Here is a 24,123-nt window from a genome sequence, read left to right on the forward strand (position 1 = left end):
AAAAAGGAGGAAATCAATTTATACCTGTTTGTAGATGAAATGATCCTAGGTGTAGGGGAACAAAAGACTCCACTAAGAGACTATTAGAAGTCATAAGAGTTTAGCAAAGTTGAACATAAAATCAACATGCAAAAATCAATAGCCTTTGTATATACAACAATGTCATGGCTGAGAAAAAAACTAGTGAGAACAATACCATTCACAATAGCTACAAAAATTTTAAATACCTCCAATAAATTTAACAGAGGATGTCAAAGATCTGTATGATGAAAACATTAAAGGCAGAAATAGAAGAATACACAAAGACTCTTAACTTTTAAAATTGATGCTTACTATAGATAGAAAAAAATACAAAGTTACAGGGACCAGAAAGAAGCATACCCATGTGACACTACCTGATGTCCAGAAATGGAATAACAGCAGCAAGCAGTGTCCCTCTCATGCTCCTTCTAAAGTCTTAAAACATTCCCTTCCCAAAGGGAAATTGTTCTGAAATTTTTATACTGAAGATAAGTTTTACCTATTTTGAATACCATATTAATAAAATACCAGGGTACTTCAAAAGGTGGAAATATGGAATCAGAAGATATGAACACTCAGTGCAAAAGACCTCTGAAATCCATGCAAGTGTTTTCATAACATGCAATTTCCATGAACTTTTGAAGAATCTTCATAATTAATTAAAGTATGGATTCTTTCAGTAACTATTATGTTGGTAAACTTAACACACTGTTTTATGTAGAAGAGGTTTGTTTCTTTTCGTGTTTTATAATTCCATAATTATATAAATATGTTACAATTTTATGGACATTTTGGCTGTTTCTCAGTTTGGACCAATCATAAACAATGCTGCTGTAAAAATTATTGACTTACATTTGTCTATTGGTATACTTGCATACACATGCTAGGGTTGGTATTTCTGATTACCTATTTGTTCTTTTTAATAGTTATTTTCAGATATTTTCTTAGGGTGATTGTACCGATTTATACTGCTATCTACAGTGTGTGTTAGTTCTCATTGCTCCACATGTTTGCCGACACAATTGTTAATCTTCTAGATGTTTTAGCTATTATAGTGGCTGTACAAGAAGACTCATTATAATTTTTCTTTTTACTTCATCTTATTTTTTGATGATGGAAATGTGGATGTCCTCCCTTTGGACACTGTTCAAGTATGTTGTTCATTTTTCTGTTGGGCTCTCTGACTTTGAATTGATTTATACAAACTCCTTATATAGTTTAGCCATAAGTTCTACTGAGTATATGTTTTGCAAATGTCATATCTTAGTAAGTTGTCTTTACCCGCTTTTATGGATTTCTTTTATTTAAGGAAAATTTTAATTTTAATGTAGAAAATGTTTTTCTTGGTAGTTACTGCTTCTATGATGTGTTCAATAAGTTGTATTGGTTTGCCAGTCAGTTTTGATTTTGTTAAATATCTGTGTGTATGTGTGTGTGTGTGTGTGTGTGTGTGTTTGTGATGTGAAGCACTAACTGATCTTTGTTCTTCAGTACCACTGACTGGAAATAGTGGGTAAATATTTCTAGTGATGATTGCAGTTCTGTATAACATTATCTTACTGCAGTAAGGTTGTGGATTTGCTTCTATCAGACAGCCAGGTTAAGGGCATGTTACTGTAATAGAAACAGGGACTGGGAGGATTTGAAGCCCCAGAAGGGCTGTATGTCGTGGGTTGATCATTCTCAGTATACAAACTTTTGGTGTCCTAATATGGGACCTCTTGATGGTCCCTGATCTCTAACTTTCATTTCCTCAACTGATGAATCTGCCAAAAGTTTTATTAAGTTCTGCAGTCTCTCAGCTACGATGTTAAAATCAGCAAATACGTTGAAGGGAAAAATTGTTCCAAGTATCACTTACAGGTTTCTGTGTTTCCTTCATCTTTGTAATGTAGGTCTCATGAACTTTATATTCTTGGGAGCTTAGAAACCATGCTTTCAGACAGATTTTATTTATTACATAGTTTATAATTTCTAGTTGTTCTAAGCAGGGTTTTTTTTTTCCAAAATAAACAAGTCTATATTGTTTTAAACAAAACTTTCAGATTTAAGACCTCCAATGGCTATTTAAATTTTAAGAGTTAGGAACACTGTGTATAATAGAGGCTATCTGGAATCAGCCAGTGACAGATTATTGGAAGAAATATTTTGGCCAGAGAAGGGAGCCTTTTATGCAGCTTTCAAATGGTATCACAGAGTTAAACTTTGACCCTGTGTCTGCAAATGGCTGTCATTTGGGTGGGGTCATCTGTGTTCGTAATAGTGGTGTCTATAAACTAATCACAACACTTGTTTCCAGAGTATAAATTGCATAAAGGCAACCATGGCTCAGAGCCCAGTTTGAGAGGGTGGAAGAACCATGATATCCTTTCAGATACTGATTCTAACCCCCCGTCCCATTTATTACACTGTTCAAGGCTTTCCTATTAAGAAAAGATTTTTGAGGCAATAACTGCAACACTGAAACACCTATTCAAGTGAAAACAAAGATTCATTTGGAAATATTACACTATGTTTTCTTTCTCAGTTTTTTTTTTGTATACATTCAAGCTGTAAGTATCTTTAGGCATAAGATAGTAGGATGGGTAGAGCCTTACAATCTGTCTTTGCTTATTGGTTACATTAATGCCTTGTTCCCTTTCTAATTTTAGATAAGAATTATCACACTGAAAATAGTGCAGAAGACAGGGACATTCTGAAATCTTTTATTTTTCTTATGGATTTTCATATTTCATATTTTAACATTACAGAAAGGAATTTGGTGCATTTCCTTCTTTTATGTCCAATAACAATACTGAATAAGTAAAAAGTATGCAATATGCAAAAATTATAATTGTCTGAAAGTGTTGTGTACAGAAACTTTCAGAAAGTCCATAGAATGCATAATCAACATTGAGATTTATAGGTTTCGCACCAAAACTGGCTGGAATCTCTGGAAGAAGACCTATGAATTAGTATATTAATAAGTTTTCAATGCAAACATGATTCAAGTACATATTTTAAAATATTTAAAGTAGAAACTGTGTCACATAGGAAGGCAAATCAAAACATTTCTGGAAAAATAAAATTAAAAGATAAACCTATTGGGGTGCAAAAATTTTACATTGAAGAATTCGTCTTTCATAAACTTTTTGAAGGCCTCTTGTATGCACAATTTCAAAAGTTTTTTATCCAAATAAATTTATATTTTAATTCCATTTCCCATGAGTTTTTGGAAATGCCCTCATGCATTCCCTCACAGAGACTTCAGGAGTCTGTATGAAGAATGTAATTTCCCTATAAGGAAACTCAGACACAGAGAGGTCAACCACTGGGGCAGAGTCATCTGTAAATTGAGTTGGAATGCCAACTAGTTCTCTCGGTGTCAAGTTCAAGTTTATTTCACTGTATCAGTCTTATTTTGTACTAAGAATCTCTTTTAGAAAAAACGAGTTTGTCCACTTAGAGCTTTCTCAGCAGCATACTTAAGCACCCTAAGATTCATTAGCTGGTAGCAATTATTAAGATCATGTATTCTAACAACTTCCAGCACACACTGTGTGCTTCTTTCCAGAGTACCTAATTTTGTCACAACACTTTAAACTCACTTGGAGGCTTTGTATTTAAAAGGGATGCGATGGGAAAAGAGCCTTTAACACCCGTGAGTGACAGCACAACAAGAGGGTCACGAGAAGCAGAGATATTGCCACTGTTAGTGCAGATACAGGTGGCTTTCAACAGCCTTTGAGGAATGACTCAGTCCCAGCTCCACAGAAGTGAAGCTCATTGAATCCACTCTAGAATCATTTTCCTTTGTAAAAAAATGGTGTAATTTTCCTGAAGTCATCTGCCTTCTGTTGGGCAGCAAATAAGTTACTAATAATGACTTGTCTTCATCTAACTTACTAAGTTGATTATTTGGGGTATTTTTGGTAGTGGTTTTTATCCCCTCAAGCAAACATGTGAAGATAACATCCACAGTCAGGAATGATTTGGAAGCCACAAACTGTCTACAGCTTTATAACACATGACATATTAGTTGATATTATTAGTTGATATCATCTGAGAAGTATAATTTACCGAACATCACCTTGACTGCTAAATCCTTACCTATCTGAATCTAGAATCCATTAACCTAACCACTTGACTAAATGTTTTTCTCAATATATAGAGAATAAATATTTGAAGATATAGGTGTATCATAATTTAAAACAAATAAAAGGGCAGGCATTGTGGCACAGCAGGATAGTTTGTTGTTTGGAAGTCCCGCACACTATATCAGAGTGCCAGTTTTGAGTCCCAGCTACCCCAAGGCTTCCAGTCTAGCTTTCTGGTAATGCATATCCTAGATAGCAGTTAATGGATCTAACTACTTGGCTCCCTGCACCCATGGAGGAGCCTGGGATGGAATTCCAAGCTCCTGGCTTCAGCCTCATCCAGTCCCACTTGTGACAGGTATTTAGGAAGTGAACCAATGTATGGGATATGTCTCCACTCTTCTCTTCTTCTCCTCCCCTCTCCTCCAATCCTCTCCCCTCCTCTCCTCTTTCTTGCTCTGCCTTTTTTTATTTTTTTAAAAAATTATTTTTTATTTGAAAGTTCGATTTACACAGAGAGAGGAGATGCAGAAGAGAGATAGAGGTCTTCCATCCCCTGGTTCACTCCCCAATTGGCCACAATGGCAGCAGCTGTACCAATCCAAAGCCAGGAACCAGGGGCTTCTTCTGCTCTCCCCTGCAGATGCAGGGGCCCAAGGACTTGGGCCATCTTCTACTGCTTTCCTAGGCCATAACAGAGAGCTGGATCAGAAGTGGAGCAGCCAGGACTCGAACTCCAATCAGCGCCCATATGGGATGCCGGCACTGCAGACTGCAATTTTACCTGCTAAGCCACAGTGCCAGCCCCTCTTGCTCATTAAAAAAATTGGAAAAAGAAAAAGATTACAGAAGCATTCATTCCTTTGTTCTCGTTGGGTAAGACTCTTTCTAGTAATACAGTCATTCCTTGATATTCACAGGAATTGCTTCTAGGATCTCTGGCAGCTACCAAAATATGTTGGTGCTTAAATCTCTCCTATAAAATCTCATTGCATCTAACCTAATGTTCATCCTTCCCTATAGTTTGTCAATCAAGATTACTTATAGTACCTAAGAAAACATAGTATAGTTACATGGTATTTTTTAGAAAATAATGACCAGAAAAGAAAATCTACACAAGTTCCATACAGATGCAACCATCAGCTTAAATACATTGTAAGCAAATGAGATTCAAGGTGAGCCAAGGTCAACAAGTGAGTGCTGGAGAGAGATCGAGGATTTGTGAAAAAGCAGGAGGCTATATCAGGGTGCATTCAGCATAGTGCTCAGTGTGTGAAAAATTCAACTTTTTTTATGGTTGGTTTTTCCATATTTTGATCTAAAGTTGGTTGATTTGTGGTTGCAGAACCTTCATATGGGGAGGAATCACTGTTCAGCATAAAAAATATAGTTCTCACCTTAAAATGGGTTGAAGGTGGAAGGAGGGGGCTTGAGTATCATTTCTGCACATTTTGCATTCCTGAAAGTTTGATAGTTTGAAATCAGATTAACTGATTCATTAATCTAGTGATATGGTTGCCAAGAATTGGCCTGTACATCTATTAAGCCAGCTGGCCAGTAGGATAACATAGTTATTAATACAGTGGAAAAGGGACATTAGAGATAAACAGAAAGTACAGGTTTGAGAGTTCATCAATAAATTTTGGACAGAAAAGAACATGGGGAAATGGAGCTCTGAATAGCTGAATTTAACTCTCAGCTGTGCAGAATGCAAAGAGACAGAAATGTGATGCAGGTGGCCCTAACAACAAATTCAGAAACAGCAGTAGCAGAAGCAAAAGTATTCTCCTGGGAGTTTTCCAACTCTGTATTACTAGGCAGAACAACTTCTTCAGAGGGAATTAGTAGTAATTTAGGCACCATATCCCTTGAGTGACTCTGACTCAAAGACTCAGAGCAACTTTGCAGCCCTACTGGGAAGCAAGATGTTTTATTCTTTCATATTATTGTCCTCTGAAGTTATATAAAATGGTCTGTCTGGTGATGTTATTGTTATGTACACCTTCTTTCTTAGTCCTCAATGACTACTATTTCACTTATTCTCATGTAGTTGTTTTGTGTAATTACATTTATTTTTATCCTTTCTTCACATGAGGAATTACAGCAAAGAAGTGTATATTCTAACTATTATAAATCTAAGTGACTGAATAACCTAGAGAATAACATTTCTTAAAACAAACACAAATAAAACATTACATTTTGACATTCTATTATTGCTAATGGGGACTATGGTCTCCAGATATCGCATTATCAAAAAACACCAATGTATAGTTAGTTGTATCCAACCGAGAATTTAGTAGATATTAAAATATAGCATTTCATTTGTTCTATTTTGTAGATTGGCTGGGTAGCATTTTTGGTGTGGGTTCACTCATTTGACTGTATTCATTCTTTGCCAGTGTCAAAGTGGAAGGGGATCACATAAGGGTGTGATACTACAGACAATTCAATGGGAACACTTAGTATAACAATCTACCGCATTCAATGCCTCCCTTCTCTCTGACTTTATGTGAAGCATTTTAACCTAGCAATTAAATCTCAGAGAAATATGGAGTAAATTGTGCATAAGGACTTGCTACAATCTCAATAGAAACAAGTCCATGGCTGAGGCAAATGATATTTTATTTATCAAGGTGTCAACTTATTTATTTTTTTTTTTTGCCTTTAATTCATTCTCCTATTCCCATCCCCACTTCCGCCTTACCATTAGCTTATTATTTGCTATAGACATACTTTCCCTTGTCTTTACTTTTAGTACTTGTATCAGTTAGGAATAAGCTGGAATAGAGGAACCAGTGGAAGACATCAAATTTATTACAAGACTCATGTTGGTTGTGAGGTTTGGCTAGGCAAGTCCAAAACATATATGGCAGGCTAGTGGGAAGGACAGACTGAAATTCTGGGATATGAACTGAAGCTGCTGTCCACTAGTAGAATTCCTTCTTCTTTGGGTAAAGTTCAGCTCTGTTGGTGTGCTTTATCAAGTGATTTGATAAGATACATCCAGAATATCTAGGATAGTTTCTTTTCAAATCAATGACTACAGATTTTTTTTTTTTTTTTTTTGGATAGTCAGAGCAAGAAAGTGACAGAGCAAGCTCCTGTCATATTCTGGTTCACTCTCAAATGCTAACAATGGCCAGAGAGCTGAATTTAAGAGCTAGGAAGTCAATCCAATTCTCTCATGTGGATCAGAGACACTACCCTTATGCCATAACCTCCTGTCTCCCAAGAATGTATGTCAGCAGAAAGCTAGAATTAGGTGTGGAGCTGTGGCTTGAACACTGGCCTCCACTATAGATGTAGGTTTCCCAACCAGGAGTTTAACAGTTAGGTCAAACTCCCACCTGCAATTAATAGACTTTAACCCTTTCACAGAATCATTATTTGATTTAACAGCTGAAGTGTAGCTACATTGACACATTCAAAATGTTGCACAGCCCTTTTCAATACTTTAACTTTATCATAGCTAATTTTAAACCTATTAAATCCTATCTACCTAACTATTCACAACTGCTTATTGCAGAAAACTGTATGTTGACTTCTATAAATTCTGGCCTGGCTACCAAGTTCCTAACAACTGTGGTTGCAACTATGTAATTGATTCTCAACATAAAATATCCCCTGTTTAAACACTTGACATAGTTTTTGTTTTCCCTAACTGAACTTCAACTATTGCAATAAATAAAAACATAGTATAATGCCGAGTTCATTGTAACAACTGAGCTGCATATTAATTATTTTAAAATATATATATGAGAGCTGGGTTTGAGGGCAGCTCTGGTGATATGCATATTTTTCCAATTTTCTTTTACACATAAACATCTTTCTATCCATTCATCCATCCATCTTTTTATCATTTACCCTTCCCACATGCTAGATATGCTCATTACTATCTCTTTTAATAGCCACTCCAGTTTTTCAGCTACTTAGGTCAAAATCCAAAGATTAATATTGATTCCTTCATTACTCTCACAACCCTATCCAGTATATCAATAAATCTCATTGACTCTCACTTCAAATGTTTACACTTCTCAACACCATCAGCTGTATGCTCACTTTGGCATAACACATCTTTATTTTAACTCTTGACTTGACATTGTTAACAATATTCATGATAATATTTCAGAAATATGAAAATTATCCAGCCCACTGGAAAAACGGTGCATATTTTTGTCAGTGCCTCTGGCTCTTGCTTTTCTCTTTGCTGAGTATTCTTTCCTGGAATCCACTTGGCTTGTTTCCACAACTCCTTCAGATCATCACTCAAGACCAACATCCTGGTTCAGCCTCACTTGGCCAGCATATCTTATATTTTAACTTCCATCTATTTCCTACTTTATTTTTTCCCTTTATCATTTTTCTTGGTTATTCTTTGTGTTCCCACCATACAGGAAATCAGCTTCATAGGGCAGTATTTTTATATATTTTGCTTCTGTTATATTCCTGATGCCTGAAATAGTGTCTCATATGGATTAGATACTCAAATATATGTGTTAAATGAGTGGATGAATATGTTTAGTTGATAAAACATCTATGGAGGTATGAAAAACAACCAATAATTACCCTAGTAAAAGTACACCAGAGTAGATATGAAATAGCACTGAGTTTAATGAAAAATTCAAAATGTTTTTTTTTTTCATTGAAAATAACCACTATAAAAACATTGCAAGGCCTCAGGTAAAAGTGAAATAAAATGCAGAAATAGAAAATAAAATAATTTTTAAATAATAGAGACAAATAATTTTACAGGGACATTAAATTTAAACACACACTTTGCTAGTTAACTAAAGGAATGATTTTCAGTATTCATGTAATACTTAAGATCCTTTCTCTTCACAGAATTCAAGGAGGCTTGAGAGGTCTCAGACGAGGAAGAAAATTAGGATGGCTTCATCCTAAATTGCATCAAGAGGGATCTTCATGTTCTTATACAAACTTTGATTGTTATATATATGCAGGTCATGTTATAGGCTTGGAAACTTCACTAGAAGTAGGGTGTGAGCCAAGGGCTGACATCAACATGCTCTCAGAGAGGAGCTAAGAGTCTCAACAAGGGCCCATTATTTCACAATTTTAAAGCTCAGGGATCAGATTCAGACTGTATGAACTCAAGTGTCATTTGGGCTAATGTTATTTTCTGAAGGATGTGATAAATGGGATGCATTGTTATATTATCTAAGTCTTCCAGATAAATGGTATTTGAAGTATCAGGGAGTCACTGTTTAGGGAGAGAGTGCTAAGACAATATAATGCATACTAGAACCAGGATGGAGCTCTAGAAATTGGAACCGGCAGCCTCTAGTCGGCTAGTCAAGGAATCTGATATTCAGGTTTGAATTTAGAATTAATGCAGATAAAATTTAGAAAGAGATTACAGAGTAAGATCAGGCAGGTAAAATTGCCACAAATAGCGAAGAAGTTCTAGGTTGGTGTTTTCTTGGGCAAGTCAATAATTACCTGTACCAGTGACTTAGCACAGTAGACCTAGAAGAACAAGAATAGATACACATTCATAAAACAGACAGAGAATGTGTTGAACACCTGGGGTCTCATGGTCTCCCTTTTACTGTTTCAATGAATGGATGGAATTCCACTCTGTAGCTATTACTGGAGCCCAGGGGTGAAGGTCAGGATGGAGTGAGTGACTCTAGCATCTGACTTCCTTATTTATGGCTGAATTTTGGTTTTATGGTGAAAATAAAGTGAACGTCTCAAAAAAATTAAAGTAAAAAATTAACAATGTTTGGAATATAATTATGTTTTTGTGAACTGTTTATCTAGAAGATGTGAAGAAGAAATTCATGAAATGTTTTGTAAAATGTGGCTGGATTTGTATCTTGTACTTCATTTACCCTTTGGTCTTTACTATTTCATATGTTTATATATGTTCCTTTGAAAGTTGAATTTGAACTTAAGTCTAGTAGAGTCACAATGTCATAATTTATTTATTGAAAGTAGATATTTTATTGTAGATCATAAATTACTCATATTTAATGTGAGATTCACTGAAAGCCCAGAACACTGTAAAGTACTCGTGATCAGTGGTTCTTTTTCTTTTTTTTCATGTTTAATCCCAGTGAGAGTCAAGTTGGGAATTGATAATTTCTTTTTCTTTTTTTTTTTTACAGAAGTTCAGTTTAGTATACATTAAGTAAAGATTTCAACAGTTTGCACCCCCATAGAAACACAAAGTGAAATATACTGTTTGAGTACTCATTATAGCATCAAATTTCAATGTACAGCACATTAAGGACAGAGATCCTACATGAGGAGTAAGTGCACAGTGACTCCTGTTGTTGACTTTACAAATTGACACTCCTGTTTATGGCATCAGTAATCTGCCTATGCTCCAGTCATGAGTTTCCAAGGCTATGGAAGCCTTTTGAGTTCTCCGACTCTTATCTTGTTTAGAAAAGGTCATAGTCAAAGTGATCAGTGGTTCTTAATCTAAAAAGGATTAACTTTAAACATTTTGTAAAAACAACTTTGGGCATTTTCCTTTGTAAAAATGTGCATTTTTAAAATTATATAGTATTTTGCATGAAATTTATGGGAGCTTACAAGTCTGTGAAATAAAACTGGGACCATTCTGTACACTCCAGGTTGAAATCTCTCTTTGAAGTTTTGGAAAGGAATGAAAAACCGTATGCCTCTTCTAAAGTTTTGATCTAACTATGGAAACTGGTCATAAAGCCATGAAAAGTTAGCAGTAATGCATGAGCAAATGAATGCAGGTGAATGAATAAATAAGTAAATGATTGCATGTATTACACACACTAATATCTATGCAATATTTCTACAAAGAAATACATGGCTATTACCTAAATGAGAGAAACATATACTAACTATTGACACATTAGATAACAAATACACAAAATAGAAAAGTTATCTGTCATGTAGGTTGAGCTATAAAATCAATTATTAAACTCTAAAAGGAATTACCCCAAACAATTATAGTCTACCCTAATTGAAATTCTAACTACAATAATGGTCCTTTGTTATTATTGTTACTATATGTGAAATATAGTAGAAGTGGTATAACAAGTAAATTTCTTGTTCAGTATGCTACTTGATTTTGAGGTAGAAGTTAATAATGAAAAGAAATTAAAGTAAAAGTGAATCAGCTTTAGGATTTTCTATTATTTTAAAAACATGCTTTCTTCAGAAATCTTACTGTTTCTGATTGTTTCCTCATAAAATGAGGATAGTTCTTCTGTTTATTTATTTAAGCTACTCTAAAAGCAATTACTTAAAGCGATATTCATTAACTATTTTCTTATAACTCATGCTTTTGTGAACCATAAATTGAGGCTGGGCCCAGCTGGAATCTCTAATCCAAGAAGTGCTGACTAATATAATTCAATAATATTAATTAGGAGATGTTCTGGTCTGAATTATCCTGGATGAGTACACTACTTTTCCACCTGTGCATGGACTATTTGGGCTCAGCCGGGGGGAATTGATGGGAGCACCTACGTATGTCCTCTTTAGTATGATACTGTTAGGGTAATTGGACTTCCCTGTAGCTCTAGACTCCTGGAGAGAATTTCTCAAGATAAAAGAAATGGAAGTTGTCAGTCTCATAAGACTTCTGCCCAGAAACCGATACAACATTGCTTCTGCTCTGAGCTTTTCATTATAGGAACCACAGTGATGACCCTTATTCAAGGAAAGGACACATGAACTCCTACTCTTGATGGAGCAAATATCAACAATTTATGGCTATCCTTTATCTGTCTCAGGCAATAATGTTTCTTATCTCATTGAAGTTATTATGAGAATTAAATAAAATGTATTGTATCTGGACCAAGTTTATTGAAATTATTAAATAACCTAAATAAGAGGCAAGCATACTTGATTATCTCCCAACAACTAACTGGCTGGTCATCTTTTCTAGAGATTATTAATCTCTAAATCTGCATAAAATTTCTGGAGATGTTATGGAACATTTAACTTTTATCAGTCACTTGAAGAATATTTCTTCAGGTTTTAATAAAATATTTGTCCATGAGCATTTAAAATACTGAATTCTAATTCAGTTAAAATATTTTCTTTACTCTCATTCTCTAGTGGAGATGGGATTCAACTTTTGTTTTCACCTGACATCTTTGACTCTCAGAGGCTTATTTAGTGACACAATGGAAGGTAGAAAAGTTGTAGAACAAAGGACATCTTACTTCTAATCTTACAGTGACACCTTTAAGGTGTGGTAGATGTCTAAGACATTTATTGATTTCCTGTCTTCCCTATGGATCTTTGACTTCAGCTCCTTGGCGCAAATGACAATTTCCAGGTGGTCACATCCAACTCCCTTTAGCTTTTTCCTCTTTCTAGCTTCTTTTTGCCAAGGTCAAAAGCTTAGCCTTTGAAGGAAGGAAATTAGCAAGAAGTCATTACAAGTCACAGCTATATCCTTTTTGGTACATGGAATTCACATGAGTGTGCTTACCTAGGCAAACACAGGAAGGGTGGTTGCCATCAATGAAGACTTTTTATTCTTTATTGTAGGCTACTTATTTCATCTTTGCGCCAGATGGCAGCCATAGTATTCTTTGACTTTCAAGAGATATGTACCGAATCAGATGATCCAAAGTCTTAGAGCATCTCTTTCTCTCATGTGACAGCAAAGTAAACTCCTCCCATCCCCTGTCTTTTCCAGTGGGTGACACACTTAGCAATGAAACACAGGATACACTGGTAATTTTTCCAAAGTAATTGCCGTATCTTCTTCCTGTAGCTTTAGAAATTGTTAAATTTTTTTGAAGTGGGTGATGAGTAATACAGTTTTTTCTTTGGAATTGAAAGATGTTTATTTTGTTGCAAAAATTTTGACATACATACAGAAATTTTTCATACTAAATATTTTCCATCAACAACCAATACAACTTTTAAAGTATGTTCTCTGATATGGACTGAAGATTTCTGACCCCTTGAAATTCACATGTTGAAACCCAAGCCCCAGTATGATATTTCTAGAAGGTGGGGCCTTTTAGAGAAAAGTAGATCATGAATGGAACCTCATTAATGATTATATTTAAAACATGTCCTGTAGAGACTAACACTGACATCTTGAGATTTGGTGATTTTTTTTTTTTTTTTTACAGGCAGAGTAGATAGTGAGAGAGAGAGAGAGAGAGAGAGAGAGAGAGAAAGGTCTTCCTTTTGCCGTTGGTTCACCCTCCAATGGCCGCCGAGGCCGGTGCACCGCACTGATCCAAAGTCAGGAGCCAGTTGCTTCTCCTGGTCTCCCATGGGGTGCAGGGCCCAAGCACTTGGGCCATCCTCCACTGCACTCCCGGGCCACCGCAGAGAGCTGGCCTGGAAGAAGGGCAACCGAGACAGAATCCGGCGCCCCAACCGGGACTAGCACCTGGTGTGCTGGCGCCGCAGGCAGAGGATTAGCCTAGTGAGCTGCGGCGCTGGCCAGATTTGGTGACTGTTTATAGCCCTGGTCTCCACTCCTGTGGAAGAGTGGTCTTTCTTACTGTCTACTGGTTAAATTCTTTAATGGAATGTTAAGCCTTTGATTATCAATTTAAAATATGTTCTTGAAAAAATTAAAAGAAAAAAAAGGAAGGAAGGAGGAGGGAGGGAAGCTGGGGTGTATCATTATGTGCTTAAATTATACATATAAAATACATGATGCTTGTTCTCTTTACAAAAATTAAGAAAAAAAATAGGGAGTGAGCGCTGGAGCCAGTGTTGTGGTACAGCAGGTTAAGCTGACTCCTGTGATGCCAGCATCCCATATGAGCATGAGTTTGAGTATCACCGCCTCACTTCTGATCCAGCTCTCTGCCAAAGGGCATGGAAAAGCCGCAGAAGATGGCCCAAGTGATTTGGACCCTGCTACCCATTTGGGAGTCCTGGTTAGAGTTCCAGGCTCCTGGCTTTAGCCTAGCCCAACCCCGACTGTTGCAGCCATTTGGAGAGTGAACCATCAGATGGAAGCTCTCTCTCTCTCTGTGTGTGTGTGTGTGTGTGTGTGTAACTCTGCCTTTCAAATAAAATAAATAAATTAAAAAAGTGAGATCTCAACTCTGCTATCCAAGAAAAACTGGGCAATCTATAACCTAGAATATTTGCTAGCACCTGATCTCAGAGTGTACAGCATCTAAAAGTGTAAAAACAAAAAGATTCATTCATTCACTCATTCATTCATTTATTTAAAAGGCAGAGTTACACAGAAAGGGAGAGTGAAGGAAAGATCTTTTATCCACCGGTTCACGACCCCAAATGGCCTCAACAAGATGGGAACCTGGAACTCCATTGAGGCTCCTATGTGGGTGGCAGAAACCCAAGAATTTGAGCCATTTTCTGCAGCTTTCAGGTACACTGGCCCGGAGTTGAACCAGAAGTGGAGCAGCCAGTGCTCAAATTGGTGCTCATATGGTATGCCTGCATCACAGCTAGCAGCTTAGCCAGCTGAGTTACAACACTGGCCTCCATGACCCCTGCTCTCCTCTCCCAGGCCCATGTGATTTTCTCATCCCATTTCAGCTTAGATGTAAGTTATTTGGAAGTCACTCTTGGTCTTTCTCATCAGACTTAAGTTTCCCTCAATATGCTCACATTTCCAGTATATCTATTATTATATAACATATTTCACCACATTGCAGTGTATCTTCTGTAAGGGTTTAAGCTCCTGAAGGCATAACACAGGCTCCTAGATCTGCCTTTTTGAAATGTTTCTCATTCTCAACGCCTTTTTGTTTTTCCTTCTTTCTGGCAAAACTCAACAATTTTATATCCTATTCCTTCATATTGTTCTTGGGACAAGCACTCATGGAAAAAAATAGCACATTAGCCATCCTCAGCATGCCAATAAGTTCCAAGTAAGCTCATGTGCATAGCAAAAATGAATTTCTGGAGGAAATGCCTTAATCAAAGAAATATGGCTTACATCATAAGAAATTCATTCAGAGAAAGCTTAGTTGGAAACTAATGGTTTTAATCAAATATGATCTATAACTCACATCACATAATTAACTGCCCATTCTCCTCTTTCATTGAATCAATCTGAACTTTATATACAATAATTATCAATTGGAGATTACATACATAAGGAGAAAATCCATCAATTATGGTTAGTTTTTGAACTCATCAGAATTATTACCTAATGAGATGATCAAGCATAAGAATATGCAATGTAAATATTCTTGAGGGCAATAGATAACACAGCTTAAATCTTCCTACCATTTGGATCCTATCCCATTTATTGAATTGTTACTTCTCCTTGATACTCTGTAGATGCTATACTCAATGAAGTATGGGATTTGGAAAGAGATAGTCAATAAAATTTATTATACTTCACTGAAGAAATATGAATGGTTGGGGCCGGTGCTGTAACTTAGTGGGTAAAGCTACTGTCTGCAGTGCTGGCATCCCATATGGGCACCAGTTCAAGTCCTGGCTGCTCTACTTCCAATCCAGCTCTCTAGTATGACCTGGGAAAGCAGTAGAAGATGGCCCAAGTCTGTGGGCCCCTACACCCATGTGGAGACTCAGAAGAAGCTCCTGGCCCCTGGCTTCGCATGGGTCCAGCTCCAGCCATTGTGGTCGTCTGGGGAGTGAACCAGCGGATGGAAGACCTCTCTCTCTCTCTCTCTATCTCTTATCTCTCTGTCTCTTTGCAACTCTGCCTTTGAAATAAATAATAAATCTTAAAACAAGAATTGTGATTAGTTGTCAAAACTTTCACTTTCAGAATAGGATATATTCTTGAATCTACTAAGCTCCTCAAAAAATTTTTTTGATGGATTTTTAAGTTATGTCTGCTGCATGCATACTCTTTTACAACACTTTATTATTTTGTTTTATAATTTTCTTTTTCTGTTCATGTACCCAATGGAAACATTAAATAACCAACAATAGGGTCTTGGTTCCATTGATTTCATATTCACATTGTCTGCTACTTTTTATGTACTCAATAAGGCTTAAAGGGAAGAAAAGAAAATACGTTCTACACATTATTATTCATATGGATGCTTTAATGGTATGTAAAGAAAGTGTAGAAGCCAAATGATCTTTTATAATTCCCCTTAAATTGTTTTCTTCTGAAGATGTCATGGCATATTAACCAGTGTTATGTTATATGCTATCCAGGAAGGAATGAGTATTCAAGTCTCATTTGTTTATGATGAAAAGCAAAGCAAATTAGTGTGACTTTCCTTATTTCTATCCATGTGTGATTATGCTTACTTCTGTAATTTTGTTTTTTTTCTCTATCAGTTTCCTGGAGACCACTATTCATGATTGTGGACCATCAGATGGAATGTTTAACTCAGGATAATACCTCTGCAAGATTCAAAAGTGTCAAATCCTTATGCCAGTTTAAAATTTAAAATTCTGGAAAAATTGTTAACCTGCTTTAATCCAATCCTCCTCTAAGCACTGTGTTTTTCTGTTGCTATTGTCATATTCCTTATGTTATGTTCTTTAAATTTTCCTTTGTTTTTAGGTAGTTGTTTTGGATATGAATCATTAAATAGATTAGTTGCTATAATTTCTTAAGAATTATATTTCACAGATATATTTTCTTTTTTTTTAACTTTTATTTAATGAATATAAATTTCCAAAGTACGACTTATGGATTACAATGGCCCCCCATACCGTCCCTCCCACCCACAACCCTCCCCTTTCCCACTCCCTCTCCCCTTCCATTCACATCAAGATTCATTTTCGATTATCTTAATATACAGAAGATCAGCTTAGTATATATTAAGTAAGGATTTCAACAGTTTGCTCCCACACAGAAACATAAAGTGAAAACTAATAGATGATTTTTTTAAATGATGATGAAATCAGATCAGACCTATTGTCATGTTTAATCCCAGTGAGAGTCAAGTTGGGAATTGATAATTTCTTTTTTTTTTTTTTTTACAGAGGATCAGTTTAGTATGCATTAAGTAAAGAACTCAAACTATTCCTCTTTGCAGATGATATGATTCTTTATTTAGGGGACCCAAAGAACTCTACTAAGAGATTACTGGAACTCATAGAAGATTTTCACAGATATATTTTCTACTCATTCATTTCTTCTTTCACTCCAGAAGCATTTTTTAAATATTTGTTTTGTAGAGGGTTAAGTGTTAGGGATATAAAGACCTAAAAAAGCCGGCGCCGCGGCTCACTAGGCTAATCCTCCGCCTAGCGGCGCCGGCACACCGGGTTCTAGTCCCGGTCGGGGCGCCGGATTCTGTCCCGGTTGCCCCTCTTCCAGGCCAGGCCTCTGCTGTGGCCAGGGAGTGCAGTGGAGGATGGCCCAGGTGCTTGGGCCCTGCACCCCATGGGAGACCAGGAAAAGCACCTGGCTCCTGGCTCCTGCCATCGGATCAGCGCGGTGCGCTGGCCGCAGCGCGCCGGCCGCGGCGGCCATTGGAGGGTGAACCAACGGCAAAGGAAGACCTTTCTCTCTGTCTCTCTCTCTCACTGTCCACTCTGCCTGTCAAAAAAAAAAAAAAAAAAAAAAAAAAAAAAAAAAAAAAGACCTAAAAAGGCAGTTGAGATAAATTGATACAGATTTGAAAATACAAATAAAAGTATTTCAATGTTTAAAACTTCAGGAGTGCCTTTAGTCACAAATAACAAAAATTCAACTTTAGGTAGACTAAGATGACAGAGGGAACTTACTGGCCTTGGGTAATCTATGGCATTTCACATACCCACCAGGAAACAAAGGGCTGCATTTTGAATTATTGCACATCAATTGACTGTGGCCATTGGATAGTGTCAAAGCTGTATAAAGTATCTTCTCCAAAGGTAGTCGTATAACTAGGAAGAAATAATTACGAGAAAACAAGCATTTTCAGAATTTTTTTTTCCTTGCACAATGTTTCAGTGATAACAGAAGGTACTACACAGAGTTCAAGGGAAAATAGAACCAAAAGCTTTCCCTCAGCACTTCGCCCGGGGTGATTCCTGCACTTGCTGGCCCTAGGTTTACAGTTCTGATCCCTTGAAAGAACACATCATAAGAGTGGAGACAAAGCAGAGATAGACCTCTCTTTATTGTGTCAAAATCTAGTCTCAAATCATCCCAGTCCCTGATGGAATTGATTTGATCTGCTTCGCTTCTGCTAGGGAAAAAAAATCCTTTCTGGGGGAGGGATATTTCAAGTCACTTTCAATTGACAGGATGAAAAACTTAACAGAAAACTCTCCCTCAGACTTCAAGAAAGCCAGACTATTGATGAGTCCCTATGTGAACTGGCTGAACAGATGACTATTAAAGAAAACTGCAACAACGATAATGTACACAGGGTATTTCAAGAAGCTCTCATTGTGGAGATGACACAGTGATAATGAGGAAACCTTGGATACTTCATGGAAAGGCCTATAAATGGAAGTAGATTAGATATTGTTCATGAAAATCTAAAAACTGGGTCAGATGGTGAGTATGACCAAAATTATGGGGCATCATATGATGAAGTCCAGTCCTACCAGCCTCAAATTTGTATATATAGATGGATCTCAATGAGGATTTAAATAAAGATTTATAACTGCCTGTAGACATCAGAATACCTGATGGATATCCTGAAAAGTTGCAAATCAACTGTCCACCATTTGATCAACCAATGAGCTGAAGATCTCAAAAGCCTTCCTTATCAGAAATTGGGTTTAGGAAAATGGAAGCCTATATAAAATTGGAAAAGCTTGGAGATGGTACATATGCAGCGGTATGGAAAGAAAGAAGTAAATCAACAGAAAATTTGGTGGTAATAAAAGGATCCTATTGGAATATGAAGAAGGTGTGCTGTGCACAACTATAAGAGAAGCTCACTATTAAAAGATTTAAAACATGCAAATATGGTAACCTCAAACAGATAAATCCTTGTTTCTGGTCTTTGAGTATCTAGATCAAGACCTAAGGCTGTATTTGGAAATATCATGAGTATGCACAATGTAAAAGTTTTCTATACCAAATTCTACATGGTCTGGCATATTGCCATGGAAGAAAGCTGTTTCATCAAGATTTGAAACCAGAGAACCTCCTCAATAATGAACAAGGAGAATTAAAGATTGCAGATTTTGGATTAGCCAGAAACAAGTCAGTTCCCACAAAGACCAACTCAGATGAAGTTGTCATACTGTGGCACTGGCCACCTGATGTGCTTTGGGTTCCTCAGGGTACTCAACTAAGATTGCTATGTGGGGCATTGGTTGTGCTTTATTTTCAATGGTTCTGGAAGACCTTTATTTCCAGGATCAATATGGAAAATGAACTCCAATTAATTTCCCGACTGTTAGGAACTCCATCTCAGGAATCTTGATGAGGTGTTTTTTCAAATTACGAGTTCAAGAACTACAACTATCCAAAATATAAACCACAGCTCTATTTAGTAATGCACCTGGTTGGACTCTGATGGAATTGAGTTGATAACAAAATTACTTCAGTATGAATACAATTAAAGGATCTAAGCAGAAAATGCCATAAAACATGTATTCTTTCAAAGTCTGAGAAAAAGAATACAGGCTTTACCACAAAGTGTATCAATATTCACTCTGAAAGAAATTCAGCTTTAGAAGGACCTAAGTTTTCAAACTTCTTGTTATCTAGACAGGTGTCTTTGTCATAAACCATTTCACATGTCAATCTTGAATTTTTGCATGGAACCAAGCTTTTGGTTTATAAATTGATAAACCAATGAACAGAGCATTCCACAACTGTGTATGTTTAGCATTCCACATAGTCACATTTCTGCATGATGTGAGCAGGTCAGTAAATCTTCAGAGAGGGATCTAATTCACTCAAGTCAGGGATCCCGAGAGCTGTAGATGGCAAAACGACCTTTTACAAGTCTTCCAGCTTGACCACTACCTGTGCCATCTATGGTACCTGAGGGAGAAGATGCATCTTGTGCTTCCCTAGTCATCAGATTTATTACTTTGCAGCATAGAATCTCTAGACTGACTCCATCTCCAAAGGGCCCTTTAAAAAATGCTGATCACACTTACCGTGGAATATCAGCTTTTGCTGGTGAAAACAATAGCTTCCCAGAGTCACCAAATACTATATGTGGGATAAAACAAGTGAACTTTGAACTACCTCATAAAATAACTTTATATTTTAGGACGTGGGAATAACAGAAGACTGAGCATGCTCTTATAAGTCTGATAACATGGTTTTAAGCCCAGCCCCTGGCCTTTCTTATCAATCAAGGACTCAGATCTGAAGGCAATTATTTCTTTTGGTGAACTTGGATCTCCATTTGTCTACACTGTCCTCTTCACAGAGGAGTATTTATTTCAGACCTACAGATTGTTTTTATATTTGTTGTCACAGTGTGACAATGTTCTTGTGCAATCATTTTAGGATATTCTCTGCCATTTGAATTCATAGGTTAAGCCATTGATGTAACTGTAGTTGCAATTTTTGTGCAGGCCTGAAAACACAGTGCACTATTTATTGTGGAATTGTTGCTGCTAAATTACTATCATTTAATACAATAGTTGGATGCCTGAAGTTTCAGTGGCTTTATTATATTTAAAGCATCTGTTCAGACTCATGAATTGGGTTGCTCCTATGTTTTTTTGTTTGTTTGCTTAAGATTAAACTTCAGTGTATCCTGGAATGTAAATTAACTTTGTTTAACTGTAAAATAAGTGAGCCATCTAGAACACTCTGCATTCATGCTGTATAATTCTTATTGAACATTAATAAAGAGAGTAGCTAAAAGATTGACAAACCTTTTATGTTTAGGAAAGATGTGATGCAGAAGTTCATTCAGGAAAATGGATATCTGACAATTTGGAGATCTCAAATTAGACATTCATAAATTAAAATGCTAAAACTTCACTTTTGTCTATTTGTCATTTCAGAAAAATCTGCTGCATATCACTGGGTATTTATATACTAATACACTCACATATATTACATTGTCCTTTGTTAAAACTTAGCCATATATGTCCATTCAAGCATAAAAGCCCTTATTTTTAAATATTTTATTTATTGTCACCTTGATTCCTAAGCAAGAAAAAAGTATAACAGAGAGAGAACTATAGAACAATATCCCTGATGAGCATACATGCAAAAACCCTCAAAAATATTAGCAAATTGAATCCAACAATATACCAGAAGGATCATTCACACTGAAAAAGTGGGATTCATCCCAGGTATGCAGGGATGGTTCAGTATTTGCAAATCAATTAATGTGATACTTCACATTAACAAATTGAAGAACAAAAACAACATGATTATCTCAATAGATGCAGAGAAAGCATTTCATAAAATACAACTTCCTTTCATGATGAAAACCTTAAGCAAGTTGGGTAAAGAAGGAACATTTTTTTTTCTTCAGCACAATCAAAGCAATTTATGACAAACACACAGCCAACATCCTATTGAATGGAGAAAAGCTGGAAGTGATCCCTCTAAGATCTGGAACCAGACATGGATGCCACTAACATAATTACCATTCAATATTGTCCTGGAAGTTTCAACCAGAGCCAATAGGCAAGAAAAAGAAATCAAAGGGATACAAATCAGGAAGGAGGAAGTCAAGCTATCCCTATTTGCAGATGACATGACTATATATAAGGGATCTCAGAGACACATGGAGAGACAAATCATAACTCATAAAAGGGTTTGGTAAAGTGGCAGGATACAAAATTAACTCAGAAATCAATAGCTCTTGTATACAAAGACAATGCCATAGCTGATCAAGAAATTTTCAGATCAATCCAATTCATAATAACTATAAAAGAAACTAAATACCTTGGAATAAATTTAACCATGGATGTCAAAGATCTCTAAGATGAAAATTACAAACATTAAAGAAAGAAATAGAAGACATAAAAAATGGAAAAATTTTCCATGTTCATCCATTGGAAGAATCAATGCCATCAAAATGTCCATACTAGTGAAAGCAATTCACAGATTAAATGCAATCCCAATCAAAATACAAATGACATTCTTCTTAGATCTTGAAAGAAATGTGCTAAAATTCATATAGAAACACAAGAGATCCCGAATAGCTAAACTAATTTTATACAACAAAAACAAAGCTGGAGGCAACACAATACCAGTGTTCATGACATACTAAAGGGCAGTTATCATCAAAAAATCCTGGAACTGGCACTAAAGTAGACTTATAGACAAATGAAACAGAATAGAAACTCCAGAAATCAATCCACATGTCTACAACCAATTTATTTTTGATAAAGGAGCTAAAACCAATCCCGGGAACATGGGCAGTCTCTTCTACAAATGGTGCTGGGGAAAACTGGATCTCTACATGCAAAAGTATAAAGCTAAATCCCTACCTTACAGCTTACACAAAAATCTACTCAAAATGGATCAAAGACCTAAATCTGTGGCCTGATGAAATCAAATTACTAGATAACATTGGGAAATTCTTCAAGACAGTGACTTAGGTCAAGATTTTTTGGGAAAGCCCCCAGAAGTACAGGCAATCAAGCCAAAAATTGGCAAATGGGATTACATCAAGCTAAGAAGCTTCTGCACTGCAAAAGAAACACTCAGCAAAGTGAGGGGCAACCAACAGAATTAGAGAAAATATTTGCAAACTATACAACTGATAAATAGTTAATATCCAGAATCTATAAGGAATTTACAAAATTCAACAACAAATCCAACAATCCAGTTAAAAATTGATCAAAGGGCTTGGACAGGCATTTTTCAAAAGAGGAAATTCAAATGGCCAAAAGACATTTGAGAAAATGCTCATGATCACCAGCCATCAGGAAATGCAACTCAAACCACAATGTGGTTTCATGTCACCTCAGATGAAATGGCTGTGGTACATAAATCAACAAACAACAAATGCTGGTGAGGATGTGGGGAAAAAGGTTCCCTAATCCACTGATAGGGGAATGTAAACTGTTCCAGCCACTATGGAAGACAGTATGGAAATACCTTAGAATTCTGAATATAGACATACCCTATCTTCCAGCCATCCTACTCCTGGGAATTTACCCAAACCAAAAGAAATCAGTGTATGAATGAGTTATCTGTACCCCATGTGCATTAGCTCAATTCACAATAGCTAAGATATGGAATCAACCCAGACGTCCATCAACTGAAGACTGGATAAAGAAATTATGATATATGTATACACTATGGAGTACTATTGAGATAAAAAAAAAGAAATCCTGTCTTTTGCAACAAAATGGATGCACCTGGTAACCATTATATTTAGTGAAATAAACCAGTCCCCAAAAGACGGATTTCACATGTTTTCACTGATATTTGGTGACTAATAGAGCACATAAAATGTAGTGTATATGAGTTAAATGGATATTTTGAGATTTGATGATTGTCTCTTCTGTTGAAGAACAGTTTTTTTTTCTTTATACATTTGTTTAACTCTTTACTTACTCTACGGTTAACCTAATAATCATTAAGTAAACTGAAAGTAGATTTTTGTAAAAATTAAGAATAGGAATATGAGAGAGAAGAGGAAGTAGGGTTGGAGTGTGGGCAAGAGGGAGTATATGGTGGAAAGTATCATTATGTTCCTAAATCTGTATATATGAAGTACAAGAAACTTGTTTAACTTAAATAAAATTAAAACTGATTTTGTTTTATTTGTTTTAAATACTTTTTTTATTAGAAAGGACTATACTTCATTGGGGAACAATTTCTTTCATTTGGGGTATTTGTGTCTTTCTGTAACATTCATTTGGAGTCAGCTGAAAGCTGTAATATGTATATGAATGAGCCATGATAAATTATAAATGAAAGAAAGAAAACTTAGAGGACTGATTTAAAGTATCATAGGTATCATCTGTTTACCAAAAATTAAATATTAGTTTTGAGAGAACATCATAAACACTTTAGTGTTGGAAATAGTGTTTTAATAGCATCTGTATTCACTTTTAAGGACTGTTATTTGTTTAGAGCATCTTATAAACTATAACTCTTACTTGATATATTTTGAAATGGCCATGCCAAATTTTGCCTCATATCACAAAATTATTCATAAATTAATTTTTTTTCTGACATTCACTGTGAAACATTCAGGCATCCTCCCATCTCTGTTCACAAAATCTTATATTTCAT

At 36.1% G+C, this 24,123-nt stretch overlaps 1 pseudogene; it reads left to right on the forward strand.

The window, feature by feature from the left end:
• The window catches only part of LOC103350272 (cyclin-dependent kinase 17 pseudogene), a 133,891-nt pseudogene extending 114,190 nt beyond the window's left edge, over positions 1 to 19,701 (forward strand).
• The last annotated feature ends 4,422 nt before the right edge of the window (positions 19,702 to 24,123 follow it).

The sequence above is a fragment of the Oryctolagus cuniculus genome, chromosome 7, assembly GCF_964237555.1.
Source record: "Oryctolagus cuniculus chromosome 7, mOryCun1.1, whole genome shotgun sequence".
NCBI classification, from domain to species: domain Eukaryota; kingdom Metazoa; phylum Chordata; class Mammalia; order Lagomorpha; family Leporidae; genus Oryctolagus; species Oryctolagus cuniculus.